This window comes from Notamacropus eugenii, chromosome 2 (assembly GCF_028372415.1).
Source record: "Notamacropus eugenii isolate mMacEug1 chromosome 2, mMacEug1.pri_v2, whole genome shotgun sequence".
Lineage (NCBI taxonomy): Eukaryota > Metazoa > Chordata > Mammalia > Diprotodontia > Macropodidae > Notamacropus > Notamacropus eugenii.
The window spans coordinates 519,566,628-519,580,879 of record NC_092873.1 but is presented as its reverse complement, the minus strand read 5'-3'; the positions used below and the strand labels follow the sequence as shown (position 1 = coordinate 519,580,879).

General features: G+C 34.0%; 1 protein-coding gene across 14 annotated transcripts in view; it reads right to left on the bottom strand.

Moving 5' to 3' along the window:
• Positions 1-14,252, bottom strand: part of FGGY (FGGY carbohydrate kinase domain containing) — a 537,121-nt gene that overhangs the window by 426,118 nt on the left and 96,751 nt on the right. The gene's annotated exons all lie outside the window — the stretch shown is intronic.

The window sequence follows — 14,252 nt, the reverse complement described above, 5'->3', positions numbered from 1 at the left end:
CTATTTCAATGAATGTCCATTTTCTCCCCCTGAAAGATTATACTGAGTGTTGCAGGATAAGTGATTCTTGGTTTTAATCCTAGGGCCTCTGAGCTCCAAGAATATCATATTCCAAGCTCTTTAATCCCTTAATGTAGAAGCTACTAGATCTTCTGTTATCCTGCTTGTATTTACACAATACTCAAATTGTTTCTTTCTGGCTGCTTGTGATATTTTCTCCTTGACTTGGGAACTCTGGGACTTGGCTACAATATTTCTAGGAGTTTTTCCTTTAGGATCTCTTTCTGGAGGTGATCAGTGGATTCTTTCAATTTCTATTTTGCCCTCTTGTTCTAGAATATCAAGGCAGGTTTACTTGATAATTTCTTGAAAGATAATGTCTAGGCTCTTTTTTTGAGTCTGACTGTCAGGTACTCCAATAATTTTTAAATTATCTCTCCTGGATTTATTTATCAGGTCAGTTGCTTTCCAATGAGATATTTCACACTGTCTTCTATTTTTTCATTTTTTTGATTCTGTTTTATAATTTCTTGATTTCTAATAAAATCATTAGTTTCCATTTGCTCCATTCTAATTTTGAAGGAATTATTTACTTCAGTGAGTTTTTTGACCTCCTTTTCCATTTGACCAATTCTGCTTTTTAAGGCATTCTTCTCTCCATTGGCTTTTTAGACTTCTTTTGCCATTTGAGTTAGTCTATTTTCTAAGGTGTTATTTTCTTCACTATTTTTGGAGTCTGCTTTATCAAGATGTTGACTTGTTTTTTCATGATTTTCTTGCATTATTCATTTCTCTTCCCAATTTTTTCTCTACTTCCCTTATTTGATTTTCCAAATCCTTTTTGAGCTCTTCCATGACCTTTGGTCAATTCATATTCTTCTGGGAGGCTTTTGATGTAGGAGCTTTGACTTTGTCTTCTTCTGGTTATATGTTTTTATCTTCTTTGTCACCAAAGTAAGACCCTATGTTCTGAGTACTTTTATGATATTTACTCATCTTTTCAGAAAAATAATTGATTTTCTAACTCTTTGTCAAGGTAGGACTTTGCTTCCAGTGGGGGTGGGTGCACTGTCTCAGGCCTCAGGGATTTTGCATCAGTCACTGCATCCCCCACTGTGTGTGGTCTCAGAGCTCTCGAAGCAGCCTCTGCTGTCACTGTTGCTGCTGCTGCCATCATGCTGTAGTGACCAGCCTCACCACCCTGGGGGCTGAAGGCTAGAAGTATGCTCTTCTTTCACTCAGATCCTACAGAGTTTTCCAACTGACCTTTTTGGTGTTGTGGATTGAGAAGTCTGGAAAATGCTACATCTGCCAATGATTCAGTCCTCTCAGGCCTCTCCAGACCATCTGTTTCAGTGCTGCCATATTGGACTTTGCTCCATACTGCCATACTGGACAACTTTCCAGGTTGTCTTGGCCTGGGGATTTGTTTCGGTCTGTCATTTTGTGGGTTCTTTAGCTCTAGAATTTGTTCAAAGTCATTTTTATAGGTATTTGGAAGGCTTTGGGGGAGAGCTCAGGGAAATCCGTGCTTTTACTCTGCCATCTTGGTTCCAAGCCCCTTCTTGGTCAATTGTGATGAAGGAGTGTGTGTTAGTACATTCAACAGTGGAAAATCTGGGGAAGAGCGATGCTTTAACTGTCTGCAAAGGAAAAGGTTTTGGGGGAAGTTCCTAGCCACATGATCAACAGTATTTGACGAGAGCAAGTCCAGGAAGAAGGGAATTCTTGCACAGCCAGGAATGAAAACTACAGGGTGACTTGTCTAGGAAAAGTTACCAATAATCTAGAAAAATCAATGGTATTGACTTTGGCCAGATTTAGAAATGTATCCTGCTTGGAGTGCTATAAAGGAAACATCTTTTACTGTGGCATGATTCTTAGAGAGTGACGCAGGAAAGAAACACTACAAATATTATCATTGTGGATAAGTTTTCATTCAGAAGAAAAAAAATTCATTGCTCATCAGAGAACTCATAGGCAGGAAAGAACTCACAATTGTAAGGAGTATGCCAAATTTCCCTTTCACAAATCTAAACAAATGGTTCATCAAAAAACCCACACATGGAGGAGACTTTGTGTCTCTGATCAGTTTAGACATCAAGTTAGGGAATATACTAGAATATACACAGGGGAGTAATTTGGTTTATGTGAAAGAGTGATCAATCATATTTACATGGCCATCAAGAGGTTCACGAAGGGGAAAGAAAGAATAAATGTCACAAATGTGAAAAAGAATGTGTATTTTCATCAAGTTTGTTCTTTTACAAAAGGAAACATGGAAGAGACCAACCATATAAATGTAATAAATGTGGCAAAAGCTCTTTAAATAAAGGTTATCTCAGCAACCATATCACAAGACATTTAGGAGAAAGACTTCATCTATATAATGCATGTGAGTAAAGTTTATTTTTTAAAGATAAACTAACAAAGCATTGTATGATGATGACTGTGGAAAAGAATTGAATGATCAGTCCAATTTCACTTGTAATAAAACGTTGCATACCAGGAAGAAATATTATAAAAGTGAACAGTGTAGACAAGAACTTATTGATTCATAATGGCATAAGATAGTACACAGAGTAGAGAAAGTATATATATATGAACATTGTGGAAAATAATGTAGATTTCCATCATTTGTCTTGACATCAAAGGCTACACCAAGGAGAAACCATATAAATGATGTCAATGTGGCAAAGGTTGCTTAAGAATGATCAGCTTATTATGCATAATAGGATCTATGCAAGAGACAGACCTTATCAGTTTTGACTGAGGTCAACTCGTTGGTCAACACAAGATCCATGGAGGGGAAGAATGTGACAATAATGATCCGTGTGGAAGAGAAAATGCATTTCTTTCAAATTTCTCACAGACACCAATGGGAGCACAGAGGAAGGAAACAATATATATGTATGTATGTATATGTGCGTATATGCACGTATATAATCAACGTGGAAAATTTTCAGATATCATTCTCAGTTTATCTGAGTATTTCAGTATTACTTAAGGGAAGAAAACCTACAAAGGTAATCAATATAGTTGAAAATTTGTGAGCCAATCAAAGCTTTCTAAGATTCAAAGCATGAATACAGGAGAGAAACCCTACAAATATGATAAGTATAATGAAGACTTTAAAAACCAAACAAGTTTTTAATATGTGCTATAAAATCCATCACAGGACAAGAAGTCCAGAAATATTATCAGTGTAGGAAAGGATGAATGCTCATCTCAGTCATCAGAGTATCCACACTGGGGGAAAGCAATATCAATGAAGGTAATGTGACAGCCCCGAACATTCATAAGAGTCCATTCAGAAGGAACAAAAAATATATGGGGGAGTTCGGGGGGAATGTGGCAGAATCAGCTGGCACTCATGTTTTATGGGCATTTTTGTAGATATCAGAAAATACACAAGGGAGAAATCTATCAAGACCCTAACCAAGGCTTTACCTTGGAGAGAAGACTTCCAAGTTCATTAGAGAAGCTATGCTAGGGAAATCTCACATCGTAGACAAGTCGTGAAGAATCTTAACACTGAAGCTAGATTTTTGTGGGGAGGAAATCAACACATGGCAAAACTGGGAAAATGTGTAATATCTGGGAAACCTTTAATCCAAAGGTCATACTTAGAATGCTCATATGAAAACATATTTGATGTTGAAATTCTGTGACTTCAAGCATTGTCTGTGGTGATCACTTTAATGAACATAAATTTCCCTTTAAACAGCCAAATCCATGGTTGCTTTTTCATTGCTTGTGGTAGATTCCAGAAGGTCTTTATCCTCTTTATTGGCTTCTCAGTTAAAAATAACCCAAGAGATGCACTGGTTATCAGGTTTAATTTTGGGAGATATGCGTTCTCCATCATAAGTGGTTATCTAGTCTGACTGAAGTTCTCAAATGTGAGAGAAACCACTTCCCTTTGAGAAAGCCTACTTCACCTTAGGATAATAATACTTGTGAGACAATCTGTTTTCTTTCTCCCTCTATCAAAGATAAATCTGCTTGCTTATATCTTCCACCTAATGATCCTAATTCTAATTTCATAGCCAAAAAGCAGGACATATCTATTGTCTCTTCTCAGTGATTTTTACCACTTCCACTACCTCTGGATTTCATGATGTCATAGAGTTTTGTACTAAGGGGGTCCTTCAAGGTGGTCTGATGTAACAGCTTTAGTTTACAGATGGGGAAACTTAGGGTTACAAGAATTAAATAACTTGCACAAGGTGGCAGAGCTAGTGGCTATTGTAATGACAATTCAAACCCAAGTTCCCTAATGCCTAATCTAGGGTCTTATATGCTTCAGCAATTAATTTCTTCATTCCATGGTTTTCTGGTCATCTTCTTCCTTTTACCATTCCCCGAAGAAGTGACTAACCAGCCAATTTCAGTCTAATCTCTGACTCTTCCTGTTTTAACTTTTGAACCTCAGTTTCCTCAGATTTAAAATGAAGATAATCAATCTGGTAATATCCATCTTACAAAAGGAAGAAAGTGTTTTTGTAAACTTTAAAACTTTAAAAACTTAATGTAAACTTTAAAACATGAAACAGGAGCAAGTTACTAGACTCTATCTGGTTCCATTCAGGATGCATATCATTGCATATACAGAATACTTGCCATGCACACATATATGAATATACAAACATGCAAATATAAATGTGTACACATAGACATATATATCTATAACCATACGCACATATATGTTTGTATGTGTAGTGGATATGTGTGTATATGCATGCACATTGATGTACCAGACCAATGAGATAGGTACAAGTTTCTTTCTTGATAATACCCATTATTCATCAACTTGGTTTTTTTGTTTGTATTGTTAAGCTGACATTTTTTTAAGTAGTACAAACTATACAATGCCATCCACAAAGAGAAGAACCTATACAATCTCATCACTTGTTAGTAAGTCCTATATGCAACCTTTGCAGAATAGGTAGTGTTACACTGATAACAATATCTCTCGAAAATATGTATTGCTCATTCATGTCTATTTTGAATAAACAATAAGAGGATCAAACACATTATTTTAAGTAATCCTCACATTCTTTTTTTAAAATTTTGAGTTGAAAATTTGCTGCCTTTCTCCTTGATTGAGAAGGCAAGCAATATAACCATTATACATGCAAATTCAAGTGAAATATTTTCATATTAATTATGTTGCAAAAAAGCAAGAAAAATAAAGTGAAGAAATAAACTTTCATCTATACTTGGTGTTCATCAACTCTCTCTGGAGATGGATACTATTTTTCTTCATGAATCTTTTGGAATTGTGATGGATCATTGTATTGATCAAAGTAGCTAAGTCTTTCACGCTTGATCATAATGACAATGTTGTTGTTCCTGTATACAATGATCTGGTTCTGCTCACTTTACTCTGTGTCTGTTCATGTAAGTCTTTCCTTTCTATGATATCATTTTCCTTATCCTATCTTATAGCAAAAGTTTGCCATTACATTCATATACTACAGTGTGTTCAGACATTCCACAATTGATGAACATTCCTTCAATTTCCAATTCTCTGCTTCCACAAAAAGAAATGCTACATATAGCAGTTCTATTTTTTACACACATTCTTTTCCTTTGTTTCTTTTTCTCTACACAGCTAGGGTCTATGCCCTTAAATGCTCCTCTCCACCCTGGATGGGTGACTTAGAACTGGGTAGTGTATGACAAGCGTCAGGTGGCATTTATTCCTGTACCTGGCATTAGTTTACAGTTACCCTGATATCTCTTTTCCATCTTGGTGATCTGTCTTGGCCTTCTTTATATCCTTGGGCACTAGAATGCTCGCATACATGTATGATCCTCACTAGATTTCATCTTTAATGTCCTCAGATCTCTCTGTTTGTCTCTCTAAGCTTCTCTGGGTTGACTTACTATGACTTTTTCTTGACATTTTAGTTATAGAAAGCACATCAAATCAAATTCTGATTATGGGGAAGGGATAATGGGGAGCTAGGTTTATTTGTTTCTTCTCATTTCACGTGTCAACTTAACCCCTAGCTTCTTAAAAAAATTCTGTGATTAACTTCTTGGGCAGTATGGTAAAATCTATGTACCTCTTTTCAGAATAAAGGTTTTAAATTTATAAAATAAAATGGACAGCATTGAAAAGGAAACTAATTTGATGAAAAAGTATTTGTTAGAATATTAATCAAGCAAATGGACAGCCCTGAGGTGAAGAACCCTTGCCCTAATATATCCCTGCCTAATGTATTGGGCAATTTGGGCAACCATCTCCCAAAGGAATGAGAGAAAAGAAATTTGATGAAAAATTGGAGGATGCCCTAATATCTTAGCAGAATGAAGCAAAAGGGGTCTTTAAAAGACAGCAAGGGTCATAATGCAGACATAGCAGCTTGAAAATTTGGTTCATGACAAATGTATACTTTTCCTCTGGATATTCTGGGAATAAGATGGATGGACTGTGCTATTTCCTAGGTTTTGTGAGAATATGCAAATAAACAGAAAAGGGGGTGAGATGAACTTCATCTGAAATGGACAAAGTAAAATCTAAGAGAGACAGAGACAGAGAGATGGAAGGAGAGAGAATGTTTTCTTTTTGCAACACCTCAAACTTAGCAGTAAAACAAGTATGAATAGGACTGGTGAGAGTGGAGATAAGAGGAAGGATAAAACTAGGAAAGGAATAGTCACAAGGAAAACAATCTTCCTGATCTTAAAATGGGTATTAAAAAGTGTAAAAAAAGGAAGAAAAAAGGTGAATTGGAATCTCTGTTAGTGCTTTGAAAATTTGAAAATAATATATAAATATGATAGAATACATAAATAATAAGTGAAATAAATGATAAATAGAATAGCAAAATGAGGTGTTGTTCAGTCATTCAATCATGTCTCACTTTCTGACCCATGGACCTTTCTATTCTTGTTTATCTCCTGAAATCTGTCCACTTTCATGTTCAATATTTCCATGACACTGTAATAGAACTGATCACCTTTGACCTCTTCAGCACCAGTGGTTGGAGCAGACTTCTGTAATGTTGAAGGGTTTGCCTTACATATATGCAAGTATTCTTTCATTTTCAAAAATATTTATTTTATTTGAATTTATGGAGTGAAACAAGCATTTCCATAACATAGAATAATAATTTAAAAAAAGACTATTGCACATGAAACTGCAAATGTATTATGCACAGCTTGCTATTCTTTTAAAAATGCATTATAAAATTATGTAAATTTATTGTTTTCTTCCCTCCTCTTCCCCACCCACTAAAAATGGCCACCATTAGACACAAATATGTGTGTGTATATGTACATATGTATGTATATACATACAAACACATATATGTGTAAAATCATTCTATACATACTTCTACTCATCAGTTCTTTCCTGGATACAGGTAGTATCCTCCTTCATATGTCCTTTGTAGTTAATTCGGGTATTAATGATAGCAAAGCTACTTATTTCTCAAAGTTGTTCCTAAAACAATGTTGCTGTTACTGTATACAGTGTTATCTTGACTCTGCTCATTTCACTCTTCATTATTTCATGCAAGTCTATCTACATTTTCTATAATCAGTGAGTTCATCATTTCTTATAGCACAGTAATATTGCTTCACAATCATACACAACAACTTGTTCAGCCATTCCCCAAACAATGGGCAATTTCTAGTTCTTTGCTGCCTGAAAGAGATCTGCTATAAATATTTTATAACATATACATTATTTGCCCTTTCCCCTAATTATCTTTAGTAATAGGAGATACATATTTTTAAAAATTATACCCCAGTACTACTTTTCTCACTCTTTTATTGACTATTAGGGGTAGTCCATTTCTTCTAAGGGATTCTTGTCCACGATAGTATATATAGTGATCACCTGAATTTAAGTTCACTGAAATCCAATATGTTGACATTTAATCTTTCCATCTCCTGTTTAACCACATCCAGCTTACCTTGGTTCACAAGCATGGGAGCAAAGAGAGGAGAGAATAACCAAGAGGAGGCAGCTTGTTGACAGATGTCAAGTAAGATGCCATATTATTACTGTTGTGGTTGTTCATTTTTTTCAGTCATTTTTAACTCTAGATACTACAGGGGTTTGTAATTTCCTTCTTCAGCTCATTTTACACATGAAGAAACTAAGGCTAACAGGGTTAAGTAACTTGACCAGGGTCATACAGCTAGTGAGTATCTGAGGTCAAGTCTGAGCTCAGGTCTTCCTGACTGCAGGCAGAACATTCTATCCACTGAGCCACCTAGTTTCCCTACAAACAATTAATAAAAATACAAATTGATATTTTTGTTTCTCTTTAAGGTTTACAATTAGTCACATTGTCCCTTAACACCATATATTTTTTTCTTTGTAGGATAGAGTTTCATAATATAACTGCTATATCTTTTCTTCTACTGAAAACAAAAGGATGTATTACCTAAAATAAACATATCCTCTTCCTAGATTAGGGAATATTCTTGTTCTCCCTGTTCTAGGAGTCAGTAAGTGCATAGTTTAAAGTATCTGGAAGGAACTTGACCAAAAAGGACCCTACATAAAATCTTTGAAGAAATTATCAAGGAAAACTGTCCTTATATCTTAGATATAGAGGGTAAAATAGAAATTGAAAAACCCTTAATCTTCTCCTGACAGAGATCCCAAAATGAAAACTCCCTGGAATATTATACTCAAATTCCAGAGCTCCCACTTCAAGAAGGAAATATCTCAAGCAATCAGAAAGAAACAATTCAAATACCACAAGGCCACAGACAGAATTACATGGGATTTAACATCTTCAATGTTAAAAGATTGGCATGCTTCAAATATGATATTCTGGAGAAAAAAGGAACTAGGATTACAAGCAAGAATCACCTACCCAGCAAAACTAAGCATAATTGCTTGGGGAGGGGATATGCATTTAATGAAACTGAGGACTTTCAAGCATTCCTGATGAAAAGACCAAAGTAGAATAGATAATTTGACTTTAAATATGACTCAAGGAAAGCATAAAAAGGTAAATGAGAGAAATCATAAGGTATTCAATAAGGTTAAACTGTTTGCATTCCTATGTGGGAAGACAATACTTTTAACTCCTAAGAACTTTTACATGACTAAGCCAGTTAGAAGAAGTAAAATAGAGTGTGTGGGTATGTGTCGACTATTATGGGATGATATAAAAAAAAAGCAAGGGGATGAGAAAAAGAGTTATACTGAAATAAGAGGAAAGGGGGAGGTAGAGTGGGATAAATTATCTCATGTGAAACAGACCTTTTACAAGTGGAAGTGAAAATGGGAGGGGGCAGCAGGCAATACTTGATCCTCACTCTCATTTAATTTGGCTCAATAATATACATATTTAAATCAAGTATAGGAATTTAACAACTTACAGGGAAGTAGGAAGGAAGGGGGAAAACTCTTTTCTTATTTGTACAGGGTACCTACACAAAAATTGAACACATATTAGGGCATAAAATACTCACAACTAAATGCAGAAAAACAAATAGTAAATACTTTCTTTACAGATTATAATGCAAAAAAATACATCCTATGAAAGTCATGGAAATGTAAACTAAACGTTTATTGGAAACTAAATAATCTAATCTTAAAGAATGAGTAGATCAAAGAACAAATTATAGAAACAATCAATAATTTCATTAAAGATAATTACAAAAATGAGACAATATACCAAAATTTATAGAATGAAGTCAAAGCAGTACTTAGGAGAAAATTTATATCGCTAAAGACTTACAAAAACAATATAGACAATGAGCAGGTTGATGACTTGGACATGCAAACTAGGGAAAAAAGCAAATTAAAAACCCCTAATTAAATACCAAATTGGAAATCCTAAAATTAAAGGAAAGATTAATAAAACTGAGAGTAAAAAAGCCATTGAAATAACAAATAAAACTGGGAGCTGATTTTATGGGAAAAAATCCAATAAAGTCGATAAACTATTGGTTAATTTGATTTTTTAAAACAGACAGAAGTCCAGTATCAAAAATGAAAAGTGTGAATCCAGCTCTTATAAACATGAAATCAGAGTAATTATTAGAAGCTATTTTATCCAATTATATACCAAGAAATCTAATAATCTGAGTGAAGTGGATGGATATTAACAAAAATTTAAAATACCCACATTAACAGAAGAGGAAAAAGAATACCTATACAACCCTATACGCAGAACCAGATGGAGTCACAAAAGAATGTTACCAAATATTTAAAGAATAATTAATTCTAATACTTGAAATATCTGAAAAAATAGGCAAAGGAGTTTTACCAAATTTATTTTACAATAAAAATAGGGAACTGATACCAAAACCAGGAAGAGTTAAACAGAGAAAGAAAACTATAGACCAATTCCTTAATGAGGTAATATTTTTTAGGTCAAATACCGGCAAGAAGATTACAGTAATACATCATAAAGGGCATAAATTATGTCCCGGTGAGATTTAAACTAAGAAAGCAGGGCTGGTTCAATAAAAGGAAAACTATAAATGTAGCTGACCATATCAATAAAAAACACAACAAAAGTTATATGATTATCTCAATAGATGAAGAAAAAACTTTTGTCAATATAATGCTCATTCATCTTAAAAGTACTAGAAAGCAGAGGAATAAATGAAGCTTTCCTTAAAATGATAGGTAGCATCTATCTATCATTAGCAAACATTGACTGTAATGGAGATAACATAGAAGCCTTTCCAATAAGATCAGAGGTAAACAAGAATGTCCGTTACCACCACTATTATTCAATATTACACTAGAATTGCTAACTATAGCAATAGGAGAAGAAAAATAATTTGAAGGAATTCGAATAGGCAATGAAGAAACAAAATTATCACTCTTTGAAGATGACATGATAATATGCTTAGAGAATATGAGAGAATCAACTTAAAAACTAATTAAAACAATTAACAACTTTAGTAAAGTTTCAGAATATAAAATAAACCCACATAAGTCATCAGCACTTCTATATGCTACCAACAAAATTCTGCAGCATGAGACAGAAAGAGAAATTCCATTTCAAATAACTATAGATAATATAAAACACTTGGGAGTCTATCTGCTAAGATAGTCAGGAACTATATGAAGACAATTATAAAGCACTTTTAACACAAATAAAGTCAGATCTAAACAACTGGAAAAATATTAATTGATTATAGGTAGGCTGAGCCAATATAATAAAAATAGCAATTCAATCTAAATTAAATTACTTATTTAGTGCCATACCAATCAACGCAACAAAATTATTTTATAGAGCTAGAAAAAATAATAAAATTCATCTGGAAGAACAAAAGGTCCAGAATATCAAAGCAATTAGTGAAAAAAAATGTGAAGGAAGATTGTCTAGTTATACTAGATCTCAAAATGTATTACAAAATGGTAATCATCAAAACAGTCTGCTACTGGTTAAAAAACAGAGTGATAGAGCAGAAGAATAGATAAGATATACAATACACAGAACCAAATGACGATAGTAATCCAGTGCTTGATAAACCCCCAAATCAAAGCTTTTGGTACAAGAATTCACTTTTTGACAACAAAATAGCCAGGAGAAATGGAAAGTAATTTGACAGAAAATAGCTGCAGACAACTTCTCACACCATGATAAAGTCAATTTGGGTACATGATTTAGATATAAAGGGTGAGAAGTGTGTACAATTTATAAGAATAAAAATCATTCCAATATGAATAGTTTTCAAAAGAAAAAATCAAAACTATCTATAGTCATGAAAAAATGCTCTAAATCACTATTGATTAGAGAAATGCAAATTAAAATAACTCTAAGGTACTGTCTCACACCTATAATATTGGCTAATATGACAAAAAAAGAAAATGATAAATATTGAAGGGGATATAGAAAAATTGGAACTTTACTGAGTGGTTGGTAGAATTGGGAACTGATCCAAGCATTGTAGAGAACAATTTGTAACTAAACTCAAAGGTCTATTAGATTATGCATATCCTTTGACCCATATACTACTACTAGGTATACATGCCAAAGAGACAAAAAAATAAAAAGAAAATGCATATACAAAAATATTTTTAGCAGTTCTTTATGTGGTAGAAAAGAATTGAAATTTAATGGGATGCCCACCAATTGAGGAATGGTTGACCAAGTAGTGGTATATGATTGTGATGGAATAGTATTGAGTTATAAGAAATGATGATCAGTACACTTTCAAAAAAAATCTGAGAAGACTTACATGAACTAATGTAAATGATATGAGCAGAACAAGAACATTCTTCAAAGTAACAGCAATATTGTATGAAGCACAACAGTGAATAACTTAGCTATCCTCAGCAATATAATGATCTAAGAAAATTCCAATGATTCATGACGATAAATTCTATCCACCTCCAGAGCAAGACATGATGGAGTCTAACTGTAGAATGACACATACTTCAAAAAAAATTTTTAATTTTTTTTGTTTTTTTGTTTATATTTTCTTTCACAACATGACTAATATGAAAATGTTTTACATAATTGCACACACACACACACACATATATCAGGTCACTTGCCTTCTCAATGAGGGGAGAAAGTGGGCGGGAGGAAATTTGGAACACAAAATTTAAGGAAAAAATGTTATAAATGCTTTAGGTGTAACTGGAAAAAATTAAAGATTATTTTGTTACGTTTGAACCTTCATAAGATCAGGAAATAAAAAGGAAAGAATATTTGGTAAGGAAGCAAAAATCAGTTTGTAAGTGAGGAAATCTCAGAGACAATATTAATGCTCATAATAATCCATCTGTGAAAAGAAGTTTAGAGAAGCTCCTAGGATAGCTTTGTCTATCTACATCTTGAGTTTCTGAAGTTAAGGAAACTTGCCAAAATAATGGACTGAGGGTCCCCAGAGAATTGTAACCCTATGGATATAGTGGCTGTAACATAACATTGATTTTAAATGTACCTCACCCAGTTAAGAAATCACTTAGGAAAAAGTCACTATAAATGTTCCTAATGTGAGATATTTTTTTCCTTTGAGAACAATATTTAAAGCTCATCAGAGAGTCCATAGACAGGACAAACCTTATAAATGTGATAAATGTGGCAATGGGTTTGTTCAGAGATGCCACCTCAACAGAAACTATAATTATAATTAGTATTGAAGCAGATTCAAATGCTTATAGTTATAAATCATTCTATACAGAGAAGGCTTAAAATTATGAGGAGTATGACATGGGATTTGTGAAGAGAACAGTATATATTGGTGCTATAAAAATTCACTCAGGAGAGTGGAATTATATATGTAATCCCTATGGGTGATTATTAGAGAATCCATAGAGCCTAGCAATCCTATAAATGTGATCAGTGTGGGAGGGGATTCAGGTGACGAACACATGTTTATAAAATCAGAGGGTTCACACTGGGAAGAAATCCCATACATAGGATGAATGTAGCAAAGTCTTAATTCACAGAACTACCTCAATCTTTATCTGAGGACCCATATAGGGGAAGAAAATACAAAACTCTATGTGACCAGGGTGGGAGAGAACTCAAATGTTGTTGTTTTTTTTTTTTTTTAATAGATATCAGAGAATCCACAGAGGGGAAAAATTCCATAAATGTGATGAATGTGGCAAAAGCTTCATTCACAGAGTTAGCCTCCATGTTCATCATTGAGTCTACACAGGAGAGATCTTACAAATGTGAGCAGTGTGGCAAAGAATTTGTTCAGAAAACAAACTTCAGTGTTAATCAAAGAGTCCAAGCAAGAGAGAAACCCCATACATCAATGAATTTGACAAAGAGTTCATTCAGAGTACAAACCTTAGCCTTCATAAAAGAGTCCACTCAAGAGAAAAATCCCATACATGTGATCAGTGTGGGAGAATACCCTTCAAATGTTCAAATTTCTATAGGCATCAGAGAGCGCGTAGGGCTATAAATATGACAAATGCTTCATATTGCAAAAAGACCCCAATGTGCATAAGAAAATTCACCTCTGAGAAACAAGTCCAGGGGAAAAAGACTTTTATTGCTTTGCTTTTTTTTTTTTTTTTTTTTTGCCTTAGAGGCTGGAGAGATGGGTTCAACACCTGTAAGAAACTGAATAAATGCAACATTTGTGAAAGATGTTTTATTCATGGCTCATGACTTATATCCTGTTCAGAAAGCATCTACATGAATAAGATGCTATGTGACCATCTTGTCTCTGGTGAAAGTTTTACTTACTCATCACTTTCCCACTGAATTGTGCCTTTCCAGTTGTTGCTCATTCGTTATTGGTCTTTGATCAGAGAATGCCTTTTTCATCTCCCTTGGATTTTC